The sequence below is a fragment of the Myxine glutinosa genome, chromosome 9 (assembly GCF_964187855.1).
Source record: "Myxine glutinosa chromosome 9, kmMyxGlut1.1, whole genome shotgun sequence".
Classification (NCBI taxonomy): Eukaryota; Metazoa; Chordata; class Myxini; order Myxiniformes; family Myxinidae; genus Myxine; species Myxine glutinosa.
Genome location: NC_136269.1, coordinates 75,329,526 through 75,339,513, shown reverse-complemented (window position 1 = coordinate 75,339,513; position 9,988 = coordinate 75,329,526). Strand labels below are relative to the sequence as shown.

At 42.7% G+C, this 9,988-nt stretch overlaps 1 non-coding gene across 1 annotated transcript; it reads left to right on the top strand.

The window, feature by feature from the left end:
• Positions 1–472: 472 nt before the first annotated feature.
• TRNAR-ACG (transfer RNA arginine (anticodon ACG)) lies at positions 473–545 on the top strand. Its single transcript has one exon. It is a non-coding gene; the product is annotated as a tRNA-Arg (tRNA).
• Positions 546–9,988: the final 9,443 nt, after the last annotated feature.

Below are 9,988 nucleotides of genomic sequence, written 5' to 3'. Positions count from 1 at the left end.
AGCAGGGTTCAGAAAGAGGTCATAGGAGGTCCAGCAGGGTACAGAAAGAGGTCGCAGTAGGTCCAGCAGGGTTCAGAAAGAGGTCATGTGAAGTCCAGCAGGGTTCAGATAGAGGTCATGTGAAGTCCAGCAGGGTTCAGAAAGGAGTCATGTGAAGTCCAGCAGGGTTCAGATATATGTCATGTGAAGTCCAGCATGGTTCAGATAGAGGTCGTGTGAAGTCCAGCAGGGTTCAGATAGAGGTCATGTGAAGTTCAGCAGGGTTCAGAAAGAGGTCATGTGAAGTCCAGCAGGGTTCAGAAAAGTTGGTGCATTCATTTGTGTTCAGCTGCAATTCCGAGTACTTGTCAGAGGCCTTTGTGCGCGTGGCTCAGGAACGTGCACGTCTGCGACAACCGGAGACCCCTTACGTTGATCACTCATTATTGCAGCACTAAAACATATCAGTAGGAGTGATAGCTAGTAGTCACATGGGCCAGTGGCGCAATGGATAACGCGTCTGACTACGAATCAGAAGATTGTAGGTTCGACTCCTACCTGGCTCAAAACTGATTTTGACTTCACTTTTAGCAATATTTAATGAAGTCGCGTGGTCGCTTTGCTTCTTCAACATATTTTCCTGAAGTCGAATTCATTGGAGTGGTAGTTCACCCCTTGGTGACGATTGAGTAACCTTGGTCACCTCTTTAAAATACAGTCGCGACCCTCGCGTCAAGGATTTGGCAACAGATTACGTCATCTTCCCGTTCCAAACCTGCTTTTTTAGTTCTACTTCCTTGAGGAACAGAGAAACCCAAGGTATCACCGCCATCGGAACGAGGGTCAAGCTGGGCTCAAGTCTTTCACGAACCTGCTGGCCAGGCCCAACGTTCAAATATGGTTGGAGGAGGAATTTGTCATTTGTTCCGGCTGCCTGCGAAAGCTCGCCCATGCTTCCTGAAGTACACTGGGATCTGCAACGTCGACCAACGAAGACTGGCAGACCGTCAGTGAAAAGGCACGGTCATGTGAAGTCCAGCAGGGTTCAGAAAGATGTCGTAGGAGGTCAAGCAGGGTTCAGAAAGAGGTCAGAGGAGGTTCAGCAGGGTTCAGAAAGAGGTCATAGGAGGTCCAGCAGGGTACAGAAAGAGGTCGCAGTAGGTCCAGCAGGGTTCAGAAAGAGGTCATGTGAAGTCCAGCAGGGTTCAGATAGAGGTCATGTGAAGTTCAGCAGGGTTCAGAAAGAGGTCATGTGAAGTCCAGCAGGGTTCAGAAAAGTTGGTGCATTCATTTGTGTTCAGCTGCAATTCCGAGTACTTGTCAGAGGCCTTTGTGCGAGTGGCTCAGGAACGTGCACGTCTGCGACAACCGGAGACCCCTTCCGTTGATCACTCATTATTGCAGCACTAAAACATATCAGTAGGAGTGATAGCTAGTAGTCACATGGGCCAGTGGCGCAATGGATAACGCGTCTGATTACGAATCAGAAGATTATAGGTTCGACTCCTACCTGGCTCAAAACTGATTTTGACTTCACTTTTAGCAATATTTAATGAAGTCGCATGGTCGCTTTGCTTCTTCAACATATTTTCCTGAAGTCGAATTCATTGGAGTGGTAGTCCACCCCTTGGTGACGATTGAGTAACTTTGGTCACCTCTTTAAAATACAGTCGCGACCCTCGCGTCAAGGATTTGGCAACAGATTACGTCATCTTCCCGTTCCAAACCTGCTTTTTTAGTTCTACTTCCTTGAGGAACAGAGAAACCCAAGGTATCACCGCCATCGGAACGAGGGTCAAGCTGGGCTCAAGTCTTTCACGAACCTGCTGGCCAGGCCCAACGTTCAAATATGGTTGGAGGAGGAATTTGTCATTTGTTCCGGCTGCCTGCGAAAGCTCGCCCATGCTTCCTGAAGTACACTGGGATCTGCAACGTCGACCAACGAAGACTGGCAGACCGTCAGTGAAAAGGCACGGTCATGTGAAGTCCAGCAGGGTTCAGAAAGATGTCGTAGGAGGTCAAGCAGGGTTCAGAAAGAGGTCAGAGGAGGTTCAGCAGGGTTCAGAAAGAGGTCATAGGAGGTCCAGCAGGGTACAGAAAGAGGTCGCAGTAGGTCCAGCAGGGTTCAGAAAGAGGTCATGTGAAGTCCAGCAGGGTTCAGATAGAGGTCATGTGAAGTCCAGCAGGGTTCAGAAAGGAGTCATGTGAAGTCCAGCAGGGTTCAGATATATGTCATGTGAAGTCCAGCAGGGTTCAGAAAAGTTGGTGCATTCATTTGTGTTCAGCTGCAATTCCGAGTACTTGTCAGAGGCCTTTGTGCGCGTGGCTCAGGAACGTGCACGTCTGCGACAGCCGGAGACCCCTTACGTTGATCACTCATTATTGCAGCACTAAAACATATCAGTAGGAGTGATAGGTGATAGCTAGTAGTCACATGGGCCAGTGGCGCAATGGATAACGCGTCTGACGACGAATCAGAAGATTGTAGGTTCGACTCCTACCTGGCTCAAAACTGATTTTGACTCCACTTTAGCAATATTTAATGAAGTCGCGTGGTCGCTTTGCTTCTTCAACATATTTTCCTGAAGTCGAATTCATTGGAGTGGTAGTCCACCCCTTGGTGACGATTGAGTAACCTTGGTCACCTCTTTAAAATACAGTCGCGACCCTCGCGTCAAGGATTTGGCAACAGATTACGTCATCTTCCCGTTCCAAACCTGCTTTTTTAGTTCTACTTCCTTGAGGAACAGAGAAACCCAAGGTATCACCGCCATCGGAACGAGGGTCAAGCTGGGCTCAAGTCTTTCACGAACCTGCTGGCCAGGCCCAACGTTCAAATATGGTTGGAGGAGGAATTTGTCATTTGTTCTGGCTGCCTGCGAAAGCTCGCCCATGCTTCCTGAAGAACACTGGGATCTGCAACGTCGACCAACGAAAACTGGCAGACCGTCAGTGAAAAGGCACGGTCATGTGAAGTCCAGCAGGGTTCAGAAAGATGTCGTAGGAGGTCAAGCAGGGTTCAGAAAGAGGTCAGAGGAGGTTCAGCAGGGTTCAGAAAGAGGTCATAGGAGGTCCAGCAGGGTACAGAAAGAGGTCGCAGTAGGTCCAGCATGGTTCAGAAAGAGGTCATGTGAAGTCCAGCAGGGTTCAGATAGAGGTCATGTGAAGTCCAGCAGGGTTCAGAAAGATGTCGTAGGAGGTCAAGCAGGGTTCAGAAAGAGGTCAGAGGAGGTTCAGCAGGGTTCAGAAAGAGGTCATAGGAGGTCAATCAGGGTTCAGAAAGAGGTCAGAGGAGGTTCAGCAGGGTTCAGAAAGAGGTCATAGGAGGTCCAGCAGGGTACAGAAAGAGGTCGCAGTAGGTCCAGCAGGGTTCAGAAAGAGGTCATGTGAAGTCCAGCAGGGTTCAGATAGAGGTCATGTGAAGTCCAGCAGGGTTCAGAAAGGAGTCATGTGAAGTCCAGCAGGGTTCAGATATATGTCATGTGAAGTCCAGCATGGTTCAGATAGAGGTCGTGTGAAGTCCAGCAGGGTTCAGATAGAGGTCATGTGAAGTTCAGCAGGGTTCAGAAAGAGGTCATGTGAAGTCCAGCAGGGTTCAGAAAAGTTGGTGCATTCATTTGTGTTCAGCTGCAATTCCGAGTACTTGTCAGAGGCCTTTGTGCGCGTGGCTCAGGGACGTGCACGTCTGCGACAACCGGAGACCCCTTACGTTGATCACTCATTATTGCAGCACTAAAACATATCAGTAGGAGTGATAGCTAGTAGTCACATGGGCCAGTGGCGCAATGGATAACGCGTTTGACTACGAATCAGAAGATTGTAGGTTCGACTCCTACCTGGCTCAAAACTTATTTTGACTTCACTTTTAGCAATATTTAATGAAGTCGCGTGGTCGCTTTGCTTCTTCATCATATTTTCCTGAAGTCGAATTCATTGGAGTGGTAGTCCACCCCTTGGTGACGATTGAGTAACCTTGGTCACCTCTTTAAAATACAGTCGCGACCCTCGCGTCAAGGATTTGGCAACAGATTACGTCATCTTCCCGTTCCAAATGTCATGGAATTTGTAGTGGGGGACTCACAGGACTCCAATGACCGGACACAGGTTACAAAAGGTCTAGTTTATTAAACTGTATTCACTTCATCCAATTACCAAAATGATACTGCATAATATAATGGATCAGGTTAACTCTTTTCGCTGGTCCTTCTCGTTCATCCGACACTCCCGTTCGGTCAGCGCTTCACGTAGCAAGTACTCGACTCCAGCCGCAGCTCCCGCTTATATGGACCAACTCGACTTAATCCTCTGTCCGCTGAACTCGTAATCTCTTCTCCGCTGACGTTACTGGTCGCCTTCCTGGCGCCAGCTAGCCCCCCCTGTTGTGAGTTCCATTTATCAAACAATAGGGGGGTGCTCCAGCCTGGGGCTGTGACCAGGTGTTTCAAGAGATTATCATGTTCGTGCACATTCCTAACTCATTTACAAACTCGTCCTTCACAGAGTTTGCATGTAAAATGTATTTGCTTTGTTACCAGGTTAATTAATAAGTTACCAGTGCCAATTAATAAGTTACGCTGAGTTACACTTCCACAATTCCCTCATCTTTTTGTTTTTTGTTTATATTAACCATTAATCTAAACATCAATATAAGTAAATAAGCAATCACTACAAGTAAACATCATTACAAGTATAAGTAAATAATCAATCACTACAAGTAAACATCATTACAAGTATAAGTAAATAATCAATCACTTTGGTAATCAAATTCCCTTGGGCATACACCGTCATCCTGCAAGAATCACAAAACATTTCGTTGGTCATTGACTCCTTCCATATCGTTCAATCTATTGCATTTGCATCACAAATATATTTTCAAAACAACACTTCACCATCACCAAGATACAACAATTTCACTTCATTTTCAAGTTTTGTAAAGCATCTGCACCATCTGGCAAAAAACGTTTTCCTCCACACAAATGTTGACTTTGTTTGAAAGGAAGGGCTGATCACTTGTGTTTGAATCCTGGTATGAAACATTTTCTCCTAATGTCTTCATAGCTCCTGCACTACTTCGTGTAGGATTTCGCTGTTGTGGTAACATTGCGGAGTCATAGGCTGACCCTGCTCTCCTTGTAGCATTCTTGCCACTTTTTGCTGTAAACCATAGTAATTCCTGAACACGGCCTTCACCCAGTTGTAGTCGACTTGCCTCCTCCCTCATTGTGAGTGGGCAGCAAGTATTGGTGTGACGTTGATTGGCCAGCAAGATGTGGAACAGGGATGCCGGATGCATCCACAATGATGTTGGGACCATGGTGTTCAGGTCATTCATGGTCCTTACCAGGAGCAACCAGCAGAATCGTGCACAGCTGTTGTGACAAGGGCACAGCCGTTTTTTGCAGCTCCATGCTGGTTCCCCGGACGTTGGTGAAGTAATAACATATGTCCCCGCATTTCACAGAGGTTGCAGGTAAAATGTCGTTGTCCTGCAACTTCTGATGTGGTGAATGTTCGAAGCCTTCGAACAAGAGTAAGTGATCGCCTTTCTTTCATATGTTTCAGTGTGATCCAGGCAAATGGTCACATAAATTTCCTTGGTGAAGGTAAGCATTCATCTCCAAGTTACACGGGAGAATGTCTTCATCATTCTTTGAGAAAGAGGGTGTATGCCACGATTAACTTCATTTTTTAGCCACAAATTTTCTTTCTCGACCTTCTTCCCAATTCCGTTAGCAATCCCTCCAAACTGTGATCTCGTCTTATCCTTATGCTCAGTCACATCTGAATCTGCTTTCCGCACACACTGGATCAGATAGGGTACATCTTACCATGAAATCAGCATAATCATGTATATCTTCCGACAGTTTCACATTCAACAATTTGTTGTTTTTTCCCTTAACACAAACGTTATATTCATTTATATGCGTCACACAAATAATATTCAATCAGGTATGTATTTTATTACTAATCTAAGAATAGCATTGTATATGATTACAATCACAAACGGGAATATCTAATTCCCAACAACAATTTTCCCAAACCAACAAATTAAGCATAATGTATTATTACCATAATTCCTCTCCACTTTTTCTTTTCCCTCTGTTTTTCTAACAGTGTGTCACTCGTGGTGATATGAGTTCACTGATATTGTAATTGACACAACTCATAACATTGTCGTTATGCCATTATCTTAATTCTACTGTTTATGTCGCCATAAAAGTCTTCCTTTTCTGGTTTCACATTTCTTTCCTCATTTGTCACTTCATGCGTTATCATCGTGTTGTTGGTTACCTTATTCAAACACACCGTCACTAAGGCTTTCAAGCAAGCCACCACTAAAACAATTGCCAATATAACTACTAAACCAACAAACAAGTCTGCTACTCCTTGTATATATTCATACCTATGACATAGTTATATGTCGATGACATTTAACATTATATACCAAACTAACAAGCTTCCTAAAAGGTAAATAAAGAAAATCCCTTAATATGTAACATAATCAGATTATTTGTCTTGCCCTGATCCCCCTATCTCCCGGGGTTGAACTCAATCCCCTGATCATGAGTGTAGTTGTGATACATTTTTCACTCATGTTGTTTTAATATCAGCAGGTAATTGTATGTCATGTAGGCAAATAAATGTCACTATCCCAAGTAGGAATATCACATGTTGAAAATGTAATGTTTAACAATGCAAGGGGTGTTAAAATGTAATTCAAATGACTGTAAATCACGACTATCATTTATCTACCACTGAATGTTCTGCTGGGCTGCTAGGTGCAGCCTCATTTTCTGTGGGATCGTCCACCTTAGCCCCATGTCCTTGTTTGCAATGAGGGGCATGAATCCAACTTTCTATTTTGGGTCCATATTTTTTTTTTTTTCTATTCTTATCAATCTCCTATGGTTTATCAATTTGTTCCAAAACACTGCAACCAAAGGTTTTAACCAAAGCTCTACCAAACTATTTCCAATTTGAACTCAAAATGCTAATTAAACAACAATTCAAAGAATTAACTTCAATGGGTCAACAAACTCATTTTATAAACAGATCTAATTTTCCCATCCAATAATTTTCCTTGCCAAATGTCATATTGCAACACTTTAATAAACCTTCGAAAAATGTCTCCCAAATCAATAAATTCCCTTTTTACTTCCCAAATACTCATCTGTAAATTACATATTCAATTACAGTTTTTTCCTATTTGTTCGGCCTAAATGGCCACTGAAGTGGCTGCCAACATGCAGTACCGTTTTTATCTACCAAGCAAGTATTCGTCCGCATAAGATCTCTACCAAAATGTTGTTTGTAAAAACAAATCTGGGATTTCTGATTACATGGATGCACACTCTCAGGACATTTCAGGCTGCTTGTTAACAATCCACTACGATTAATTAATTCCTTTACCCACAATCAAATAATTAGTACAAATTGAGGATATTATCCCTATCACATTCATTTATAGATTCATTATGTTGGATCTAAATTTTCTCCCACTGCTGCAAGGAAGAACAATAGCTCTAATAAGTCTTTGTAATATCTCACTTCATTTACCCAGCATCGAAGAATTTATTTACTATCCATTCCCATCTGTTAACCAGTGACTTTGTTTGAACTCCAAAACTTAATTTGATGAATCCCATGTGTATGGTACCACTTATTGAAACCCCTACTTTTGTAGAAAGTATCCAAGTAAGTGTTTTAATACACCCCCTTAACTGTTGCTCATCCATTTCTATGCACCCAGTGAGTACTACTGACACCAGTATGCCAATATAGGTGTGCGAGATTAACAAATATGTTGCAGGTACATGTAACAGCGCGTTCTGAGTATAAATAACGTAACAGCGCGTTCACGTCTGCCCCTTGGTTTAAGATGCACAATGCATTCCGTTTTAAAACTCACAATAGTTCCAATCAGCAAGATTTTCTTTACTATTTTCCCATATCATCTATGCCTAATACACATCCATACATGCAGCACAATTTATATGCTGATAAAATTCAAGTTTATATATATATATATAAATCCATGAGCAGAGTATTCTGGGAAGTCAGTGTAAGACCTCTCCCAAATTTGGATAATTTTGTACTCCCTCATTTCCTTTTATGAAGCTCATATCCATAAATAGCTGTTATTCTCATATAAATTCTATCAAAATGGAATCCCCAAATTACTCACAATTTTACTATGAATGAATAGCTGCTCATAACCCAGCACATCAAATCTTTATATTCCATCTCCCTTGACAAAAGAGATAATGTTCATAATCAAATTTTATTTCTATTTTATTTTACGGATTCTCTGCATATTCAATCCCATCCACATAAAACTATCCATTTCCAGACAGGCACACTGTCGGTGTCAACAATCTTGTAAGATTGATACACAAAACAATAAAAACACTAACATTGACACACAAAAATACACACACACCTGCATTATGCGTATTTGTTTGCGTTGGAACTATTATTTACAGATCAAGATGGGTGTCAATTTTATTTCAATTTCATAAAATTTGTCCTTCAATTTTAGAAATGCTAATACACAAATGGACCAAAAGCTTATTCTTAGAAAACCCCTATGATGTCACATTGAAATTACCCTTTCAGTTCCCACAATAATTTATCCAAATTTGACTACACACCCATTTGCATGTCAGTCGACCACTGACCTATCAATAATGCGGAACACTAGTCCGAAATTCCCACCTGATCATCATGTGACTCTTGTCACTTAGTTTCAAAAATTTGCAAAGCAATTGTTCCAACTTTGTAAATTTAAAATTGTGTGCCCAACATAAAAGATCCAATTTCGGCATGTGATCAATTAATTACTAATTTGCTTACAAGCAAAAGAAAAAATGAATAATTCTTGCTCCGAAAACTTTTCAGACCCAAGAATCATTGACAGTTATTCATGTTTGTCCAGTAATCGAATCTGTTGAGGCCAATCATCATTTGGGATTTGCAGCAATGAAGGCCTAATCATTGTCTGAGGTATCGGTCAGCACTGGTACCCTTGATCTTGGTTTACCCTATTAACTTGTCTTCCTTTTGGTATACGGACATCCTCTTTTCCAATGTCCCATCCGTCCACACTTGAAACACCGGTTTCTGTCGTTGTCTGATCTGTGCACCTGTGCACTTGTATTGCTGGGCTGCATCTCTACATCCCTGAGTTGCCACTGCAATCTCTCGTTATCTCCTGAAACACGAAAAAATTCTCTGTACCGTCCTTTTTGGGGAGACAACTGGAAATCTGATGGGACAACTGTCACTTTCATTCCTAATTTCGAGGGCAGTTGTGCATTTGTCTCCTCCACTGTATCCTGTATCCTTTTTATTTTAAGTTCTAGATCCGTTATCCGTTCTTGCTGTTCCCGTTGTCTGGATTCACCATCCCAAAGATGGAATGCAAGCCAGTCTACCGTTATATTCTGTCTCTTCCTGGCTTTCAATCTTTGTTCCAATCTTTCCAATCGACTTCGCTCAAATGTACCATCTCTTGGAAACTCCTCATCATGTCCCTTTGTCCACAAATACCAATTCTCGACCTGCCTTATAGCTTCGGCACCATAACGGTCGTACATATGATGTGTACAAGTACCTTTTTGTGGAATTTCTGGTTGTCCTTGTGTATTCTTGCAGGCTCCATTTCCCATTCTGCCTTTTATCAAAGTAGCGTTGGATGTGTTGTAGCTTGTTCCAGGTTCCTCTAAAGCTTCACTCGTACCTCCAGGAAGGATCTCTCCACCTGTTCGCACGGTGATTTCCAGAGAATCTCCCTCAGCTGTGGCTTTTGCACAATCCAATCTCACAGATCAGTATTTGCAGATGAGCCGGAGGGTCAGTATGAAGTGGGTGAATCCTCAGGTGTCCGCTCTGTTTGACGGGGAAATCACACAATGGTAACCGCACATACATATCTGTATATAAACTCACCACCTTGCTCAATTTTCCCAGGTTGTCTCCACATTGATAATATCTCGCAAAGATATCAAAG